Source organism: Corapipo altera, unplaced genomic scaffold (genome assembly GCF_003945725.1).
Source record: "Corapipo altera isolate COAL_440 unplaced genomic scaffold, ASM394572v1 55, whole genome shotgun sequence".
Taxonomy (NCBI): Eukaryota; Metazoa; Chordata; class Aves; order Passeriformes; family Pipridae; genus Corapipo; species Corapipo altera.
Genome location: NW_020884882.1, coordinates 15,270,729 through 15,293,327, shown reverse-complemented (window position 1 = coordinate 15,293,327; position 22,599 = coordinate 15,270,729). Strand labels below are relative to the sequence as shown.

The following is a 22,599-nucleotide window of genomic DNA, read 5'->3' as shown; positions in this document are numbered from 1 at the left end:
CATGTCACTGTCCCTTTTCTTGTAAATCTTGTCTACTTACTCAGTCTAATGATCTTGATCTTTATCTAACTCTAATGATCTTGATCTTTATAACTTTGCCAACAAATGGAATGGTCAAACAGGCTCTCACCAGTGTGTTTCTGCTCTGAGGAGATCTGGGCTTTGTGGTGTTTGCTTCACCATGGTTCAGTTTGTTCCAGTGCACCCTCAGTCTTCTAAAGTTTCATCTACAGCACTACAAGTTGTTCTACTCCCTCTTTTTTAATAACTGATGTGCCAGAAATCTGATCATAATATACATAGTGCTGTTTTATTTGCTTTTTAACATACTGGTAGGGGTCTGTTTTTTATTTCATTGATGACCTAGTGTCTTTAACCTTCATTTTCTAAAAGCTTCTGTTCTCTTAAAATGTACTGGATTTGATCCAATCTGTATTTTTAATCTCAACCAAGTCAAGTCCAAGGCTGAGTAAAGTCAGAAAACTGAACCCTTTGAGGCAACTCTGCCAAGATCCAGAAGGAACAGGAAGGCAGGATGAGCTGGTGGGTTTGCCTGGCTTTGCAGAAGCCCCAGGAAGAGGTAACTGCTGCAGGGGTGACTCTCTGGGGCTCACCCTCTGACTTCCTGGCTTTCTCTGCCCACTGAAGCTGGATTCCTCCCCAAATCCCAAACTGGGGGGGTTTCATCTCATTCTGTGTCTGATATGTATCTTTTCTTACATTATACACCCCCTATATTTTACACCCCCTGTGTTTCACACATCCTCTCCCCTCAGGGGGTCACCACCAGCACTCCACACACATAGCACAGTTTTTGGTCCCTTCAAGCAGGATGCTCCCTGCTGGAGTGCCCAGAGAAAAGCTGAGGTAGCCAAAGGGGATTTTGGAGAAGCAGGAGCCTGCTTTATTTTCCAGCCCTAAAATATATTATCATATGGGCTCTCAAGGTTGATAAGTGCCAGTACTCCACATCCCCTCCCTAAAGTGTCCAGGAAAACAGCCTGTGGAAGTCAATGGCTGTTTTGCCACTGATTCCATGCCTGGGCTCCCAATAATTGGTGATTCATGGAGCCACTTACATGGTAAATGTGAAAAATGAAAACGACCTACCCATTAACTTAATCATCATTCCATCCCTTCTGTAAGGCAAATAAAGTGCTAGATGGAGGCAGATGTTGTTGTAATTGAGGTCTTTTTTATTATTTGAAGGGACCAATTTCTAAAGGTCATTGATGGAGCTTGATGGAAATAAGCCTTTAAAGTGTGAATATTGATGGCAGAGTAAAGTGAGTCTTCAGATGGAAGACACTGCAGAAAAAATCCCATAACTTTATAAAAAAATTATGGGTCAAATTCTTCTCTCACTCAGGGCACCATAAATCTGAACTCATCTGGAGGAATCATTGACTTCAGTGTAAATGAAGCCACGGCCTTCCTCACTGGAATGAGCTTCAGAGTTTTATCCTCCCAGAGGAGAACAACCCAAAATTTACTGTGATATTGCCACCGTCCTGATAGACAGAGGAAAAAAAATTATGACTGCCAGACATCCATGAAAAGTTCTCCTTGGATCTGCCTTGCTCTCACAACCTGCCCACACTGTACCTGGCAGGGATTTTCCTCATTCCAGCAATTCCCCCGGTGCTCAGGTGTGCAGAGGCTGCTCACCTGCAGTGCACCCTGTGAACTTGGGGATAAAAGCGAGCTCTCCACCTGTTTATTCCCTTTCTAGATTAGAAATCTCAGTGTTGAGTCCTTGAAATCCTAGAAAACAAGCTAAAGAAAAGGCTGGAGCATTGACAGCCTCGCAAATGGACTGACTGGGAGGGAGAAACTGCATCTATCACTTTGTTTCAAAAATTAAAATTAATTTATTGTCCTCTGACTGCGATTACTTTACTTATTTTTCTTCAATTATTTGATTATTTTAATTTTCTTTTTTTCTTTAATTCTCAATATTATTATGTGGCATTTTCTATCTTATATCTGTCTTGAAGGATCCCTTCACCTTCTCTGTGCTTCACCCCAGGTATTTTAGGGATTATTTTGTGGTATTTTTGGAAGTTTAGAAATACAGACATCAGGCAGAGGAGAGGTTTTGTTTTATTTTTGAGGATATCTAAATATCTCTCCCTATATTATGTCTAAATATAATTTTAATGTTTTAAATTTAGTGAAAAACACATATCCCAAAATAAGTCTGCTGTTTGTTATTCAAATAACATTTTTACATAAGAGCAATCCCCCCACTGAAATAAGAATAATCTGTGCCCATATACATATTTATTACATGCTTCTATTATTTCTGTTAGACATTTATGCTTCTGTTGTTTGTAATAGGCATTAAGAATATATCAATATATTTTATTTGCACATTATTCATAATCATTTCTATAAAACTCCTCCGGATTTTTAAGAATAACAGACTTGGCAAAAACCCACCGAGGTTTTCAGAGCAAATGTTTATGGCTACTAGAAAGTTTTGAAGGATGTGATTTATGACACTTTTGTGACACAGCCTCAGCTGTCATAGCACAATTTTAATACTAAAATTCCCTTCCTTTGGACAGCTGGTGTGGGGTGATACCTGGCTGATAGAAGAAATCAAGAAGAACCAGGAATACAGGAGTGAGGTAAAAAAAATCACAAATGACATAAAAAAGCATCACAAGTGACAGTCTCTTAGTCAAAATAGAAAAAAAAAAAAAAGAGCAGGTCAAATAAGTTAATCCTTTTAAGAATAATATATCACTCAAATACTCAGCTCCTTTCCAGGCAAAAAGAAGACAAATTTACCAAAATCCTGGGGAAAAAGCGTGGCTGGATGATGAGAATTGTGTTGGGTGGTTGTGGTGCTGTAGGAAGGGAGAGCAGAGCTCTGGAGATGCCTCCAGTGGGAAAAACAGGGAATAGCAGGAGAAGGGGACTGTCAGCACAGGGAGGGTGACAGCTGGGAGGGAGAGAGTTTGGCATCCTGAGAAATGTGAGACTGAATTAACCAGAGAGACACCACAAAAGAGCAAGGGGAAGACGTTTGTCAGGGATTAGACACATTATCCCGCCAGGAAAATAAGTGCAGAGGAAGTTTAAAACAGAGACAGCATCGAAAAAGTACAAGTGCCTCACAAAGTGCCCTCACAGAGCACCTAAAAAATACAAGTACCCTCCGTAGGTCATGCTTGGAATAACTCCTGAGGCTTTGGAAGGCGGAAAAACTAAGATTAGCTTTAGTCTGTTTATGGGAACTCCTCAAAGGCAAGCAGAGGCAGTTGTTGCTTTCAAAAATATTTACTACAGGGCACCGGAATGAGCCCTCGGTTTGATTCTTAGAACAACCATATTGCATTAGTCTTTCAAATAGTTGCAATAAAAAATTCCAAGCCTTTATATAATGCAGCAATAGGTAGCAGAGACCAGTTTTATTGGCATTTCAGTGCTCCCCTACTCCCATGGTAACTCCACTGCACACAGCTACTAATTCCATTTGTCTTACTATTGCACAAGAAACTACTGGATAAACTAATGATTGTGCTGGTTTTTCTGCAACTTAAAAGGTTGCAAGGTGAAATTTAGGTAAACCAGAAAAAAGGTTCCCATGTAACAGTTGCTTTGCAGAAATTCCCTTTTCATAAACGTAAGTGCCATTTCAAATGTAAATAGGCTTTAGTAGTAAGAGAAAAGAATAAATATTGATTGAATATGGTATTGTCAAGTTGGCACCAGCCATTGCTATGAAATGAGGATTTTTTTTTTTTGGCTGTGTCTAAGGGTTTTCTGGTTTCCATCCCAGTCACCATTTTCAGAATGAATATTCACTGACAGCACTACCTGACTTCTGCAAAAGGGTTCTTAAATATCCCCTTTTTGCTACATGGATGAAGTTTTCACACAGAATCTGATCAAAGAGCACTCTCAAAGGCTCTGCATCTTCACTATTCTTAGGAAATTTGATTTTGGTTATTAAAAGTGATTATTTGCCCATTTGTGTGCAGAAATTCTTCTATTTTGTAGCTGGTGATGTAGTTTGCAAGTTTGCCTGACTTGCAAACTTGAGAAAGTCAAAACAAACCAGGAAAATTTGGTCGTGATTTCAGTCTCTCCATTGTGCAAAAAAAAAAGTAATATTTGATCTGATGTTTCTGCCCAAATGAGATTCCTTTTGGTCATGACTTTGGTGCAGAATGACCTAAATTTGAACTGAATTCACACATGCACTGCTGACACAACAGTAGGAGCAGCAACCTGCAAACATTAGTTCATTTAGTACATTACTAAAATTGTTTTTCAGGCACCTGTAAATATAAGCAATATGATTTTGCTACAACTTTGATTATTTCTGTTTGAATTAAGACCACTCAGCCCACACAAATGACTCGGGGTAGAAGTGCCTGTGTTGTCATTCAAGTGAGAGCTGCAGCCTGAACAGATTTTGCATCCCTAAAGCCTGTCTGCAATGACTTGACTGTTATTATTGGGCTGCACTGTTGGACATTTTCCATGACACATTTCTAGAAATGCAAAGAGAAGAATGTAAAATGTTTAACCTTCTATTCAAGCCTGGTGTGTGAAAATCCAGAGAGTTGTCCATTCCATCCCCAGCTCTTCCAAATCCTTCACACCTCAGCCATCTGCTTGTCATTTCTTGGCACTCCCTGCCCCTCTTCCACAAACCAACCATCTGCTGGGAGCCTTTCAACTTCTATTTACAATACACACTCTTTTATCTATCTTACAACTCTTTGCATATGTCAAAATTTTAATTACACAGCCACATATTAGGATGTCAGCAGCTCAGGGGGCTTTTTCTAACTGGCTGTGATGGGCTAGAAGGCATTTAAAATGTGGTTTATGGCTCGTTTATATATGGGTGTTCTGAAGAGTGCAACTAGTTTGGAAGTGAAGAAGTAGGTGATGCATGAAGTCAATAATTGTTCCAAGACACCTCCAAGTAATTGATGTCTCCATAATTCCAAAAATGCTGTTGCTTTATTAAAATACAATAACAATATTAATTTATATGAAAATTCACCTTGGCTAACAGCTAATGCATTTAAATTTCATATAATCTAATGCAGTCCTATCTCCTTTTAGGTTGGGGGGAAAAAAAGAGGTTTTTCCCTAGAAATTCACAAAGTACCTCAGGTCTCATAAAATATAAGTTATGAGTGACTTTTATAATTGCTATAAATATGATTAAGATATCCACCTCCCGAGAAAGGAGGGCAAAAAGGATCTTGCTGAACAAAAAACCAACTAAGAACAGTAAAACCCACCAGTTTATTTGTATTATGAGTACTGGGTAAACACATATAATGCACAGATAAAAACAAAGCCTTTCCTCACCCCCTTCAACTGGAGTTTCATCCACACAGAGGATGAATCCACAAGTTTCATCCTGTATTTTGGTACAAAGTGCTGAGGGAACATTCCATGTTGTCTCAGGATGCCTTTGCTTAGTTGGTACCCTTTTAGGACACAATTTATTTTGTGTGGGGATCAAGAATGAGAGGGAACTTCAATAAGACCAGGTGACAGAGGAGAAAGAAGCAGCAGGTCTTTTGCCACATGGTCCACAAAACAAAACAAAAGAAAGGAATTACTGCGGATTAGCAGAATCCTGGAATTTCACTGGAGTTCAAGGGCTTTGCCTGCATTTATCTATTCTGCTCCTGGAAGTGTGAGGGTGGGTCAGCTTCTCTATAAAAAGGAAGGATTTTCTAGCATTGAAATCTAAGAACATATGGAAAGCACAGTGGCAAGGCTTGGAAACAAAAAAAAAAATAAAATCAATGCTGGGAGAGCTACAAAGAGGTTCAGCACAGTCTGAAGCACAGGTGAGATGAGTCTGGTCACACCAGAGCTGACCCTGATTTGAAGGGGTGATTTGGGAACCACCCTGGCCCAGCTGTGGTGTCTGGAATTAGCTTTTTAGAGAACTAGGATGTGCTACAGACACCTCTGCATCCCCCTCTGCCTGCAGGAGTCCTATGGAGCAGGTCCCAATCAAAGCAACATTAAGAGCAGAAACACTTGCCAGTGTCTAAATGAAAAACCTTTGGAATGGTTTAATTTGCTGGAAGTACAATCCTAGGAAAGAGGAGTTGCAATTCAGCTGCTCAGGGCCACTCCATCCCAAACTGAGCCCGGAATCCCTCCAGGTCCCTGGACAATAAAGGGATGTGTGGATGTCTTGCTGGTTGCTCTCCATGGCACACACACACCCAGGGATGTCTGAAGACCAACCCAACCCCAGCTGGTGGGAGCAGGGTTGTGAAGATGACTTTTCCACAGACACAAGACTAAAATAAGCCATTTCCCAGATAAACCTGACTCAGAGCTTAAATAACCCCACCCTTAGACCTGCGTGGCTCGTTGCTGGGCTGACACAGCTGGAGTGGAGCACCATGGATTGTTTGGTGTGGCATCTGCTTCAGGATGGCTGGGAGATGGGATTCTGGAGGGACAGAGTCACCAGCACAATTGAATCCCAGCAGGGTAAGTACATACCTTCCTTTTCCATTCCATTTTTCCCTTGGCCCTTTGTTACAAAGCCTTTCCTCAGTGTTTATGAGAGCAGGGGGAGCTTTGCTCAAGGCAGTGAGACAAATCAAGCATTTTGATACTTCTTTGCCTTCATCTAGTTCTGCACAAAAAGGGATATTTTTTTCCTGTGGAATTTTATTGCCTTGGTTAGAGTGAGTAGCTGTCCTAAGCCTAAAATTACACAAAGTATTGGAGTAATTCTAAAAATAGCTATTCTAGGATTGTTAATGGAGGAGACAATCCCACATTTTTTTTTTGTAATTGATAAAGGTAAATAGCTCAAGCCTGGAAAAACCTGAAAGGAGGCCTTTCTCTTTTGATTATGCCTCTTTTTAAATAATGTAGCTTTTGAAACACCACCATAACACTGATAGAAATTTGAATATCTCCATCTAATGATGCTGTGCCTGTACCTGCACTGGGAGCTTCTGTACAGAAAGTAAGGTATCCAGGTTCCTCATAATATTTTAAAAAACCCTTTAAAAGATTAACCATCGTGATCCCTCAGTTTACCAGCTGATCCTCTGTTACCTAACTAGGGCTGCACAAATTAAGAACAGATTTAAGTCATCTCCAGGCACTGTGATTCCTCCTCTCCACCTTCAAACAGCGGGGATTATGCTCATAATGCAGATCAATACTGGCTGCTTTAATACTCTGTGTTCAGTTGCTTTCAAATCCTCAAATTTAATCATGCAGCCTGAACCATCAGCTGCATTGTTTTAGAGAAATTTCAATTGTTTTTAAAAAAGGCATTCTGTTTAGAAACAGGTTGGAGGACAAGACATCACATTCTTTACATAAAAACTGTAAATTTTCATCTGAAGGACTTCAATGTGGCTGCGGTTTAAATGATTGACTTGGAACACCTTTCCTGCTCTTCATATGTTGGCAAAGAATAGCAGACAACAAATTTAATTTCATTTCATATGGAATTGTACGTTACAGATCCAAACAGAGAAAACTCATTAGACAATAACTCTTCCCGTGGTGTCAACATCAGTTACCCCAGTGCTTTTTGTGCTCTTTGTGTACCAGCAAAACACGAGTTTAGAATCGATTGATCTGTATTTTCTCACCAAAGATGACACAAAAATATGATCTTCTGTGATATATCTGTTCTTCTTTTACTGCAGATATACAATGAATTCATACATATTTTATGAACACCCTTCACCAAAAGCTCTTGCAATCCTATAAAAACGCCTGCCTGTTGTGGTTTGTGAGATGTAGGGAGATTGATATTTGGAAAAAATGATTGACTTCCAGAAGAACTTTGCATTCTCTGCTCTGCTCCACTAATGCAGGGAGGGGGGAAAGTGCACTTGTGAGGAAGGGAAGGTGGAGGGATGATCATGGCCCTGATCCTGACCTGTCAGCCAGGCACTCCTGCTCCTGGAGCTGCCTCCTCCTCTCCAACCTGCTGAGAGAACACATCAGCCCCATCTGCTAAGAACAAAGAACAAATCTGTGCTTTAAAAGTGTCTGTCTCTTGCTTTCTGACTATTCCTATCATAATTTAATCATTTTCCTGCTTTCCAGCACTCTGTGATCTGAGGGAGGCACTTGCACCATTTGTTATTAATGTTTTTCCATCCATTCGAGTTGCCACAATAGCTCCATCATCACCAGCCTTGAAGGAGAAACAATTAGATCATGATTTTCTTTAAGCATGTACCAGCCATCACAAAAATCCAGCTGTGGGAACAAAGTACAGAATCATCCTTGAGAGCAAATGCTGTTTGCAATCTTACAATTTGCAGACTAAAAATTAAATGACTATTTTTATCCTCCCTTTTCTGCCAGACATTAACTAAATTTGTCAGCGTTAGCATGCTTAGGATTAAAGTTTTATTGACTTTTTTTTTTTTAAGGCAAACTTAAAGTCTGGCACATAAAGTTTTCATAGCCACATCAGAAGACTTCCTGGCCCAGATTCCAAGTCCTGCCACCTCCAGTTCTGCTGCCAGGAGCTCCTGATCCCAGTCATGGGGACAATCTGCAACCCAATGGAGTAACTTGGGTGCAGAGGGACTCATAAAAAAGGAAAAGTGTGATAGATGGAGCCTGAAACATCTATGGGAACGAGGAATATCACCCAGTGGTGGGATTCACCTGCAGATTAGCAGGAATGGTCCTCATGGAAGGAAAGGGAGCAGGTTATTGTTGTGAAGGAAAGACGGTTTATTCGTCATTCATTCTGAAAGCCTCCTGTCAGGTTATTTGGTGCTGCACTGTTGTTTTTATTTCTAAGTTTTAGAAATTAATTAAGGCCTTTTTCTGAGTTTTCATCAGCTTTGTGTCTCATTTCTGTGAGTTGTCTCCCACCCCCTGCTTAGCATTTACCACGTGCAAACCCGCGGGTTTGAGGCGAGAGGAGAAGCAGGAGTATTTTAGGAACTGCTGTTTTCACAAGTTCCCTTGATAAGCTGCTTTCTGAGGTCATTCCCCACCCACTCCCCGTGAGCTTCTAATCCCCTTCCCTTCTATTCAGTTAACCTGGATCAGGCACAAATATTTCACTGGTTTTCTACATAGCTCCTTGATATTCACAACTTGAAATATTCCTTGGGTTACCAGTAGAGGCTTAGATATTTGAGCAATGTAAAATTCAGTAGATTTTCTAATATTTTCATTTATTTATAATTAAAATCATAGAATGTTTTGGGTTGGAAGGGGCTTTTAAAGGCCATGTGGACCAACCCCTTGCCATGAGCAGGGACAGCTTCCACTAGACCAGGTTGGTCAGAGCTCCCTCCAATTACGAAGTGAAGGGGTAGAATTTAAATTGTAACTTTTTACTTGTTTTACAAGTGATGCAGGAGGAGGTACTGGATTCCTGTATCATGTGCTTCACCAAGTACAGCTGGATTCCTGAACTCCTGTAAGGACAGTGGAATGTGTGGGATCAGTAACCATAACAGCTAAAAGGTGCTGCAGTGAAGGAAAAATAATCAGTTTATGGTGTTATTTGATAAAGATAGGAATAATTCTTGGGGCTGTCCTGGGCAGGATCAGGAACTGGACTTCAATGATCCTTGTGGATCCCTTCCAACTCGGGATAATCCGTGATTCCAGCAATTTTAGTGCAATCCAGAGAGATCCACCCATTTGCAGCGTCTGCTGAGCCACCAGCTCCACCTACAGCAAAGGCTGTTGTGTGGCTCTTACATAAACACATTGAGAGACCTCCAAAATATCAGCACTTGCAGGAGCTGCTCTAGTTCAGAACGATTAGAGACCTATAAAGAGGCACAAACAAGAACAGATTAAAGAGGGCTGCAGGGAATTACCGAGTCCTACACGACTCCACGGAGATGAATTTTTAACAACAGGAGCAAATAACTACTAGAAGGTACATTATTATGTAAAGCATGAAAACAGAATTTACATGTCTCCTTCCTGAAGCAATCAGGGTTTTTCATATTTCTATTGCTAATTGATGAAACAAGCCACAGTCTGCCCACAGCATCCTGAGCCTCAAATAACTTTGTCTCTCATATGCTGGGGACAATCTGTGGGGACAGTTGGGCTGGGTCAGGAGACTCCCAGAAAATGTGTAGGGGTGGAAACTTAGAAAAAATTTATTAATTTAAATTTATTAATTCTTCATAAGGAGCAGAAAGGACCCCTTTGCTCTCTAAAATCCTTCTCAGTCTAAGTGTGGCTGAATCCAATCCCAGCCTCAGATTATGCCAACTGTTTAAATTTAAGGAATTACAAAGATATGAGTGAACCTTTTTTGTCCCACAGGTTTTGATGACTGGCAAAATGAGAATATTTGTATCCAATGAGTCATTTATTATTACAAATGATAAAAGATTTTAATCAGAATTATTTACAATATAAACACTAAAACTACTAATAGGATAGTGTAAGATAGGATAGTGTACTCTATTGAAGCAAATATTGGAGCAATTATATTAAAAGTAGCAAAAATAAATAATTATTAAGTAGAGATTTGATGTAACTCACCCAGAGCAACGTTCATGGGCAGATTTCTTTTGCTCAACCTCGAGGAGTGTCCTCACCCAAGGGAGGAATCTCCACACACACCCCAGGAAGGGTTATGTTAGAAGAACATGACTATTCAAGGGGACTGGACTTTTATAGCATAAAGTGATTGACTGCTAAATTTCCAGGCCAGCTCCCAGCTTATCTGTCACATCCAGCTTCAAAGAGCAGGATGTGTGTTTGGAGTTTGGAGACTGGTTTTAGCAGAATTCAACACCAAACTCAGCTCTGTGGCTGCTTTTGTGGGCTGGGTCTCTATGCAGAGGGCTCCACAAACCATCAGCACCTTGTTCCCTCTCATTTGGAATAAGCAGTTGGAATAATTTCATTCCTTTGGTTTGTTTTACACTTGCAAGGCGATGGAGAAGTGGTTGATGGAATGATTAGAGGGTTACAACTGGAACAAGATCAAAGAACTGGAGCTGATCAAGAATCTGCTTCAAGTGCCCCACAAAACAAGGAGGGAACACCCAGAACTGATAAATAAACTGATGAAACACCTCTCTGATAAATTCTTAAATAATTGTTCTAGCTCCATCTTTATTATGCTGAGTGAAATACTGAAACAGGTTTTAACTTTAATGTTTTGAGGACTGAGGTTCCCTAAATGTAGTGATGTCTGGTCAAGGTATTTTTATTCATTAAAACACTGCTACTCCTATGATTAAATGGCAAAACTAACCCTTAATTTTCCTTTTAAAGAGTATTGTATTCTTTGTAGAGTGCAATTCCTGCTCCAGCAGCCACCAGGAACTCACCACACATACCTTGCCTGATGCACTGTTTGCATTCTCTGATTGGATTTGAGGTCTCATCAGGGTGAGCTTTCCTGCCACAAAATGATCCCCAATCTCAGTTTAAAACCCCCCATTTTCCTCTTGGTTTAGCGGGAAGTGAAGGAGGCAGCTCTGCCTTGCAGTCAAAACATGTCATGAGCGGATTCTCACCCAGAAAGCCCATCCTGGAGTGTTTGATTTCCTGGCTGCCTTATTTGTTTACAACAATGCTCTTAAAATTGTCTCTCCCATCTGTGTGGTTTCTAGTTGTTTGAATGAGAATGAGATATTAAAATGCCATCCAGATGTCTCTATGCATATCAGCATTAACATATTATGCAAATTGTCACCAGGATAGGTTGGGGTGGTTGGTTTTGTTTTTTTTTTTTCATTTTTCTTCTTAAGCAAAACAATATTTTTAGGTAGAATGGAAAGAAGGAAATCTGTGAAGGATGACAAGCTAAAAAAAATGCACTGAGCATATTCAGCTGAACTTTTCAATCAGTTTTGATGAAAGGGTTATGTACAAAGTGCCCTTAGCTGTTTTCACTGTAAATCTGTAGAAGGACAATTGGATGAAAACAATCTTAAAAATACACGATAGGAAACAAAGGAACACTGAAGCCTGAAGATCTCAGAAAAATAATTCAACAGAGTAAAAGTTGCCTCTGATCTCATGAGGACAGGACTTCATAAACAATAGTAACAATTATCTGTTGGCTTCTGGGCATCTAATTTAAAGAAACCTTTGACTCTGACTCTACAGATATTTATACTTGGAGTTAATTCCATGGAATTAACAGTGCAAGATCAGACCTGAGCCTCCATTTCTCTAAAAAATAAGAACTGGGATTAGAAAATTAAAATAAATGTCTTTAACTGAGATTGACTTTGGGGAGGATCCTTGAGTTTCTCCTAAAGTTTTGTGTGTTAAAAAGAAATAATTAATAGTGGTGTTATAACAAAGCTTCTGAAAATTATTTTGGGATGACTTTTGGTATCAAGGATTAAGTATGGAAGGTGCCCTCACCTGGGAGGCTCTGCAGGGAAGTTGGGTAAGAAACAAGCTGTAAGTAGGAGGACAAAGAGATTCCATCCATCCACAAACAAATTTTTATGGCTTTTAAAATTGCAAAGGGATTTGGAACAACTGGATTTTTTTTTTCCTGTTGCTTCCCACCAGCACAGCTCCTCCTGTCCTGCAGAGACCCTCACCACCCTTCTCCCTGGCCACCTTATCTCCCAAAGGCATTAGGGAAGCTTGATATGACTTGCTCTCAAAACATCCATGCTGCTTCTTTTCTTATTATCTTTGATCTTCTCAGTGCTTAAATAGATGGTCTGACTATTTCTGCTGTACCTCTCTGGGCACAGAGCAGGCAATGATTGGCCTATAATTCTTCACCGTTTTTCTAAACATATTACTTCATTATTGTTCTTTTTTTGTCTAATACCAGTGGCATACAATCTTCACAAAGAGAGAGTCTATTCTGTGTGTGCTTAGGGTTTAATCCACAGAGGGAGGGAGAAGAAAGGATTGTATTTCAGCTGCTGCTGCAGCTACTCCTGAGCGAGGATGACAGTCCCAGTGTTCAGGGGATCAATGATATCACAAAAATTGATCTGTAATAAATAGACTGAGAGTCTGAGTGTCCTGTAGCAGGCAGTAAAAATGTAGGCACTATAATGTTATGTGCATCATAGCACAGCATATGCACAATCCCATCCTGAGGAGGGTGAAGATATCTTTTATATCTCCCACTTTGCTGCATTTCCTGGGGTTTAGCTCTAAAACCACCAGAGACTTGTAATGATAATTCTCAAATACCAGTCCAATGGCACAAAAGTGTAAAAAAAAAAAGGAAATTTTATCGTGTAGTTTTATTCCTTCTGTCATTAAAAGAGAAAAAAAATTGCTGTTTTGAGGATTAGTAACTAGCCAGAGAATAAATCTGTTTGGGCATTATTATTTGCAGAGTAAAAGCTAATTTTGCAGTGAATGAACAATTGTATTGGTGCTTTTGGAGTGGCTGCAGCCAGAGCTACAAACATTTGTACATCCAGCTTTAGTTTGAGCTCCTGAGAGTTATGAACTAACACCAAGAAGATAATAAATAAACCACCAGATTTTTTTTTTTTAGATGGAATTGATGGAGTTTTACTCACAATTCTTAAACCAACATGGTTTTGTTTCTGAATGTCAAAGTTCCTGTTGGTGAGACCTTCCAGATGCTGAAAGCAGAATCCCAGTTACAATGGACTAGAGCAGGGTCCAAACTCACAAAGTCCCAGACTTGTGCACCCAAAACCTTGACAAAGAACCTGGTAGGGAGAGTTCTTTTGATATTGGTTTGGAAAGGAAACAATAGTAAAAACTTCCTTGGCTTAATCCTTACAAACTATGCAAATGGCAACCTCTCCTTACCTACAGTATAATATTTGCCTTTATTTACAGTCTAATATTATCCTAAAACTCAAATGTAATGTCAGGCTGTTGAGATGCATTAGAGGATTAATGTGATTTTTTTAAGGAATGGTTACTAGCAGAACACATCTCTGCTGCTCTTCACCCTGAAGAACGTTGGGGATCCCCAAGGCCAGACCAACTGGTTTCCAGCCATTCCCATCAAAGTTTTTATTCATTCTCTCACAAGTCCAAAGCATGAATGACCGATATAATATATTCCATGTTTTAATTATTGGGTTTTTTCCTGGTTTTTACAGTGACACGTGGTGGTCAGCCTGGATTTCACATGGATTATAAAATGTATTCTCACAGGTTATCACATACACTGGAGTGTTTTGGTGTGAACTACTTTGACACCTTGAAGATGGCTAATTATGCACATCTAAAACTCTTTTTCAAGGCTTTATCCATAACATATTGATCCTCCATTGACTCTCATTGCCCTTTACAGACTGGTGGCCACCAGGCTCTTGCTGCCTTATTTGATCTCCACTGATTACCTGAAATGCAATTTCTTTTCCAGCAGAGATCTTTGCAAATTGTGTCTTCCTGCATTACCTCAGGAGGTGTTTTTCCTGCTCTTTGAACCTTCTGCACAGAGATCTTCAAGGGAAAAAACAGAATTGCATCAAGGGAAATAAAAGACTTGCTGTAATCCTGAGACAAGTTTAGTTAAAGACGAGGAATTTGCCTTGGAGAAGTTTGATATCTGCATATAAGTGGGAGACTTTTGCATATCTGAGATGATATTGTCTATCCCACGTGGCTGTGACTCTGTTAATTTAAACAGATCTAGTCATAGCAATTTTACTGGCATTGTAAGAAGTAAATTATTTTTATTTGGCCCTGAGTCCTTCACAATGACTTTCCTCCAGCACATCAGTGCACTTCAGGTGCACAGAATATTCCCAACACACTGATTTTAGCCATAAATATTTTCTCTAAAGCTATTTCTGAAATATTTCTCAAATACTACCTGGAGAGGCAATGTTAGACTTTCTCAATTTACAGCATTACCTGTTTGTATGTGATTACCATGTGCAGATAAAACATCTGGTGATTTGCTTTCAAGCACCAATACTTTTCCTGAAGAAATACTTTTAAATCTACTCAGGAACACTTTGCAGAGTAAAAGTGATGAAATTAGGTTAATACATTATTTATGATGAGTGATTTGCTCAGCTCTATGCAAAGTGCAGGAACATCTTTAACCAGTTCAATCAAACTCTGTGAGAAGAGGTGAAAGCACATTGTTTTCCTCATTTTTCTCAGTTTCCTGGCAGACTGTCTTAATTACTTATTAAGCCTTAACATGGCAAGTTTTCATGTGGCAGCTGACAATAAAAAGCTGTGCCTGAACAGATGAGAAAACATCTGGGCAGTGCTGGGAATTGTGGCTTTGCTGCTTCACTTTGTCTGCTGTTTTAGCCTCAAACTCCTTTGCTTGAGGTTTTTCTGCCTCCTTCCCCCTCTCATTTCCTTTATACGTAGTTCTAACAAAGATATTGCAAGTGAGGAAGCGCTGGAGTGCAGAATGGAGAAGGAATTCTCGTTAATCATGCAGGTGCTCCTCACTGGGAAATTCATGGCACGTCTTCCTGCCTCATGTAGGGCTTCAGAACTGATTAACCAGCAGCTTTCAGCCCCCGTCCCACCACATAAGAAAGTGTGGCAATAAAAGAGGAGTCAGCTTCACAGCATCATATAGAGCTTAAATTTCACTGATAATAACAACATGAACAAGGAAATGTGAGAGATGGGGAAAATATCTCAGGGAAAAAAAAAAAAAAAACAAACTAGGATAAGAAAACAATTCTTCAGACCTAAAACTAAAAAAGCAGAACGAGGTACCAACAAGTGTAACAAATTTCTAAACCAAGGCTGCAAGAGAAAACACTTCAATCCCACAAGAAGCAATTAGAAGATCCTGTGGAAATAGTGCATTAAAAAGATGAGTCTCCAAAGGAATGAACTGCTTCTTCCTCATATCTTTCTTTTATTATTGTTCCATGGAATTCATTCCACTGCATATTCTCTCTGCAGTGTCTGAACGGTGCTTTCCCCTTTCAGAGCATTATCTGGCCTCTATTGTGAGGGGGGGATGAATAAGCAAAAGCTTTCAAGGCTGCTGAAGAGGATGAAGTAGGTTTTTATTTCTCTTTGTAGAACACAAAGCCTGTAGGAGGGAAATTGCAAAATATTGTTCCTCTCTAACGGGCGGTGGAGAAGTGCTTGGTTTATTTACTCATCTCCCACCTGAAACAACCCACAGATTATTTAAATAAATAAACTTCCACTACATGGCAAGTTTTTATGTGTGGAGTGGGGTAAAGAGAGTGAGAGAAATGAAGGGATATTCTTTTGTGAAGTGGATCAGACCTCTCCCTCTCTCTCCTTCCCTCTCTCCTCTTGCTCTGTTTGCCTTGTAGAGGGGGCTTGAGCTGAAAGAGTTTGGGCATCTCATAAACTAGGGCACTTAGTCCTTGGTTTCAGACATCCATCACCTCCTAGACCAGCCCCCAGGTGGTTTAAAATGCATCTTTCTCTGCAATTCTCCAGTTCCAGTCACCTGGAAGCTGAAAAGGCCTTTATACCCCTGAGTCTGCTCCCTGCTCTCGTGCCCTTGGTGATTCCTGCTCCTCCTTGGAGTCAACTGGAGACACAGCACAAATCTGGGTTAATGGGTTTTATGATCAATCAACTCTAAGGCACATACCTGTCCTATTAATAATGCAAATGGGATAGGATTATTGAGTTATGAGGAGCTTATACACAAATATTAACCGCTAATACATTCATTAAGCTGACTAAAGTATTAATTAGCTTTGATGCTGCTGGATTGCAGAGCACCAGATAGTTTTACCAAGGCCTGCTCAAATTGATTAGTGTGATCCCATGCTGTGCACTGTGTTTCCACAACAGAATTGATCTTTTTTTCCTGGATGAAGACAAACAACATTCTAAACCACATTGGGGGATGCTTCTGACTGAGCTTGGTCGGGGGAGTAAGTAAGAGAAATATCCTGCTGGAGAGTTTTATCCTGGGTGGGATCTTTCACGTCAAATTTAAAGTGGTTACTTTCAGTGTCTCTTTTTAGAACCAAAAGAAAAGTAGAATAAAATATTCTCCATTTTTAAACTGTGCTCACAACAACATCAGTGCAGACCCTCGTCGATGGGGGTATAAATATTGATACTTTAATATTACACAGGTTTAATAATCATAACTTTTTTTCTTTTAAAGGGTCCAAGACAAGGCTATGAAAGACCAGGATATTCCAACAATCCCACTGGCCTGGGGTCATTTCTCTGCATCTACTGAGGGTTAGAAAAGTTCTTCAGGGTTTGATCTGAGTGAGAGCCACACAGAGATGAATGTTTTCAAGGTATTAAAGGATCTTGAGCAAGGAAAATTTCAGATTCCACACAGTTTTTCCCCAGCTCTGGACGGCTCATTGTCCCTGCAACATTATCTCATTTCTCTGACTTCTGAAAGTGCCTTTTCATTTGCAGCACTTCACTGACAGTGAGTGACAGTTGTTCATTAACCATTATCTCTTCTAATTTTCTGTGAACTAATTGCGAGGAGCATAAGAAAAGCTATTAGAATATTGGAGCACTGAGGGATAAGAGAAGAAAAAGAGCAGGTCAAGATTACGTTGGGTCACTGCAATTTACAGCAATATTTCTTTGAAGAACTGTGGAGGTCTAGAAGTCAATTGTTAAAAAGAAGGCAGAAAGAGGCTTGCTAATATCAATTCATGAATCAATAGAAGTGTCCAGTTTGATAAGAACTTCTATAGCAATTTCTAGGGAAAATACTTACCTTATGACATGACAAGCATCTTTATTGCATGGGTTAAATGAGCCAGTAAAAGGAGAAATATTGCTGGTATACTGGAGCATAAAAGTAGGACTGAAAAACAGGAATACTCTGGCACAAAGTTAAGATAGCCAAAAAAATCAACCAGCCCACAATAAATCCCTATTTGAGGTGATGCTTACAGTGCAAAGCTGATTTTTGAGGAAGCAAACACGTTTTGGCAATCCAAAGGCATCATTACTCTGGCTAAAGTTTCCCAGAATTCTGAAAGAAACAGAAATAAAATTATTAAAACTATTGCAAGCTATGGGCAAAGTAATTTTGCTCATGTCTGCATGAACGTAACCAACCACAGCAGGAAATTCCTTAAAAAATTAGCTGATTGTGAGCACAGATCATCAGGTTTGTGTATGGATCCCTCATGGCTAAAATTCATTTTTGGCAGCAATGAATGAGGGCAGTAAAAAATTGTAAATCAAAATATATACTCCAATAATGTCCTGTTGTGTCAGTGGGATTTCAATAGCTCTTGAAAAAAAAGGTAGAAAAATGTGGGAATCTAATATTCCATATTTCCCTGTCTTTCAGAACTTAGACTAATAGGTGGAAGAAACAATGACAGAAAAAATGGCCCCATTGCTCACATGTAGCCAAAAAGTAAGATATAGGTATCTTTATAAATCAAATGTACAGCTCAGGCACAGACGGATTAACAGGTGGAGAAACAACAGATGACATTTCCAACACTGATGGGGAAGAAATATGAGCAGGTTGAGTAGTTTGGACAAGCTAAAATTCAGCACAGCACACTTTGGGAAATAGATGGCTTTTAAAATAACTCTGGAGTGTTTCTGGCCTCCTCCTGGTGCCTGCTGGCCCCTGGGACTGGGAATTCATCCTGCACCATTGTTAGGATAACAAAGAGTGAAGCTGATGAGCACTTGCACCAATCTGAAATGATTCTTATAGCCAATTACTCAGTCAGAGTTGTTCTGGCAGCAGAACACCAGAGCAGAAGTTAGAATGTTAAAATAATGCAACATAAAGGATTTATTGCTGTGAAAAAGGTTCCCCCTGTTTAGGTGGGGGCAGCGGGAAGGGTATTCCCAAAATCCTTGTGGATGGGACCAAAGAAACCATATCTTAGCCTTGGAGTAGATTAAAGGCAGGTAAACAGAACATCAGAAATATCAGTCACATAATGAAGGTGGAAGGAGATGACTTTTCCACACTGGTAACCTTCATCACAGAAATGCAGGATGAGATCATTGGAACACAGATTGGAAGAGTTATGGGATGAAAAACTAGTGAAATAAATCACCAAGCATGGCAAGTGATCGTCTGCAGCCAAGATGGATGTTTCTTTTTTAATTTACCCAAAAGACACAATCTCTTCAGTTGCACTCCATGATCTAAAAGGTCTTTTCAACTTAAACTTTTCTGATTCTCACTGGGATGAAGCTCTAGGGCTCATTATTTTCTAAGACATCCTGCAAGCTATAGACAACTATTTTCCACCATCCCTTCATTGTAAATGAACATCCAAGCAGATTAAAATAAACCCGTTTTATCACTCAGATTTAATGATTTCCTGCTGGGCTTTTCTAATGTTGAGGATTGGCCTTTTTTTAAAAATACTTACCAGTAAATTTGCCACCAGCCTTTTGTTTCTTCTCCAATGAGATGTTCCCCTCTTCCTTCCAGGTGTTTATATGTAGGGATGACCAATCCAGCAGGAACAACTTCTACCTCTCCTTGAGCCCGGAGTTCATAACACTCTTTGAACATCATCAGCCCTTAAGTGCTGAAACAAGGTGAACATTCAGCTCCAGAAACTTCAAATCCAGGTGAAGTGAACTTGCTGATTAACTCTGTGAATGAAATGAGTACTTTAGTGTAGTGCTAAGATGACAGCAAATGAAAATCTGTCCTAAATTACAGCAAAACCTGCAGGAAATTCAAGGCACCTGCTGAGAAAGTAGCTTTTCTCTTTAGCTGGAATGTTTAATCTTTCTGACTCTTGCCTTGTTCTGGGGGAGAGGGAACACGAGTACAGATTTCATGGCATGGTCATGGCCACTGAAATGCTCATATTAATCTGGATTTGCCTGCTCTGTGACTGCTGGCAATAAGGACAGTTAACATTCCAAGAGCACTTGCTCTTCAAGGAGACTGAAGAGCGTTGGGAACATTAAGCTCTGAGGTCGGTAATTTACTAATGAGAAAACTGATTCAAAGTGAAATTAGGACCTTATTCTCTCCTCCACTGAAGCCAGTGAAAATCATTTTGTGCTTTCCTTGGGCAGACTGTATGTGGCTTGGGAAAGGTCACACGAGAAATCACACAAAAATTAGACCAGAATTCCAACAACCTTTTTGCTTGTTCAGCACAGGAATAACTGTCCCTTATCCAGGGCCTGAGTTCTTTGTATCTGAATCCCTTTTCCTCAATGCAGTTTAGAAATATTCCAATGAATTTAGATTTTTCTAAGAGTACATTTCCAAGTTCTTTGAAGCAGTTAAACTTTATCAAAAGGCTGCTCTGTATTGCTGAGACCTTCCTAAGGCATCCAGTTTTCAGTGTGACATGATGACATTGAAGAAGTCACAGTTCAGTCTCCAAACTTGTTATTTTAGAGGTCGTGTTCTCCAAGAACCTGATCCAAACCTCTCTGTACTTAGTAGGAATCTTTCTGCCCTGGGGCTCCCTGGGATGTTTTTCAAGATCCCTCTGTCTCTGGTAATATCTCCAGCAGTTTATTACAAAATTCCACAATACAATATGCATTGCTTGTGTGGCTGGAAACCTTTATATCAGCAGGGCAGATAAATGCCAGTTCTGCTGTCATAATACACCTCACCAGAGGGGAGAAATTGAGGGTTGTGTTTATAAATTTGATCCATTCAGGGCCTAGAGCTGTAGTAATTTAGATATAGGAGTGTTTGTGCCCAAAATCACCAGAGCATACACATGATTATTTATCTATGTATAGTGCTGGTGTTGGGCATTAACACCTACTTGATATAACAGGAATAAACATTTCCTGAAAGAACACGAAGGACACTGGGAAGGTACAGCACAAGCACAGCTCTATAATGAACCTATGGAATATTTATGCTGTGCATTCCACATAAAATATGGGAGAGCTGCCCAAGTAAAGCCCTCCCAAAACAAGGTAAGCAGGACACTTTTATAATGGTGATATAACTGCAGGAGCATTCCTGGACTTTTATGAACCTTATGTTTCCTATTGGTGTTCCTTCAAATTATATATCACTTAAACATCACTCCCCAGCACAACTGAAATAATAAATGTATTTTCCTGCCATACAGAGCAGAGTTTTTGCATTATTCTGGGCTTCAACAAATTCTAGTGCGCAGTCAATGGCAAACATATTATTCTACTGTGTCACATAAAGGATTATTTCAGATGTTTGAAATAATGCAGACAGTTAAAGGTTATGGGAGAATAACATTAAAGGAATTCATTGTTTCAGGGCCTGATGGTAATGTGAATGATAAAAAGGTGATGACTATTACAGCCTTGAAGCATTACAGTCATTTTGCTATGATAATAGTTCTCAGATTTGGTTATAGCCCTAATATGTTACCTGAAAGTTAAAATCAGATTCTCAGGTCTGTTGGCACATAATGATCACTTATTGTCTAGAATGTAATTTCTGAAAGAGAATGAGAGTTGATCTTGAGGATAAATCCTGCTTTATTTTATGGTTTTCTTTTTTTTTCTTTTTTTTTTTTTTTAAGGGCTAAACATGGAGTTTGTACTTCAGAGAAGGAATCAATTTGAGATTGTCATTTTTGAAACACACTGAGATAAATCTCTCTCCTGCTCCCTGCTTTTACAGCTCTTTGGTCCAAGCTATTATGGACCATGGGCAGGCAATGTTCCTGGTGTTAGCAGCAATCCACCAAAGCTATCAGGTGGCTGAGAGCTTCAAACCAGACCCTACAGGTGGTTTGGGGTTTTCTTTTGGAATCCCAGAATGGTTTGGATTGGAAGAGATCTTAAAGCCCATTCATTCCACCCCCTGCCATGGACAGGGACACCTTCCACTAGCTCAGGTTGCTCCAACCTGGCCTTGGACACTTCCAGGGATGGGGCAGCCACAGCTTCTCTGGGCAACCTGTGCCAGGGCCTCCCCACCCTCCCAGGGAACAATTTCTTCCCAATATCTAATTTAAACCTACTCTCTTTTGTTTTGAAACCATTCCTCCTCATTCTCTCCCTACAGTTCCAGCCCCCCCAAAAGTCCCAGCCTTTCCCTTCCCTACACATGGCAGGAGAGAGGAGCTGGACTCAATTTTCACTCCCCCATGACCCCAAGCACTTGTCCCAGCTCTGCTACAAACACTGCCTGTTCTGATAACATCAGCACTTCACCATCCTTCATGTTTGTTTAATCCATCATTTTTAGGGCTCTCAAATAAAGAAGGAATCACTGTGTGGTCACCTCTACCAGTTCAAACTGTAAGATTGCAATCTTAGCCATAGCAAGGTCACAAAATAAAGCACATAGAAGGAGGAAAAGGTTAATAATTTTTTGCATTACCTGTAATAAGTGTATAATAAAGTAGAAGAGCTGTGAAAGTTAAAACATTTCTATTCTCATTCTCTCTTTGTAGAGAAACACATACAAACATAAAACCCTCAAACAAACAAAAAAACCAACTCAAAAGAATCCCAAGAGAAAGACAAGGACAAGGATTGGGAAAGGATAAGAATAATATTTCAGCAAAAGCTGGTTCCAGACAAGCTGAAAAATAAGTGAAATGGTGTCACAATTATGACAATACAGAATAGAAATTCAATATTTGTTCTGTAGTTTGTGCTCTATTTTACAGGACTGGGAAGTGTTTGATTAAAAAGGGAGTCGTGTTCACAGGCTGCATTATTCTTTCCAGATTTCACTTTTACAACTCAGGAGAGTCAAATAAATTTCTTACCCCGGAGTCT

At 39.8% G+C, this 22,599-nt stretch overlaps 1 long non-coding RNA gene across 1 annotated transcript; it reads right to left on the bottom strand.

The window, feature by feature from the left end:
• Nucleotides 1–17,843: 17,843 nt before the first annotated feature.
• LOC113945842 lies at nt 17,844–19,479 on the bottom strand. The gene is made up of 2 exons (XR_003527197.1): nt 19,266–19,479; nt 17,844–17,887 (listed from the first exon to the last, which is right to left on the bottom strand). It is a non-coding gene; the product is annotated as an uncharacterized LOC113945842 (long non-coding RNA).
• Between the last annotated feature and the right edge of the window lie 3,120 nt (nt 19,480–22,599).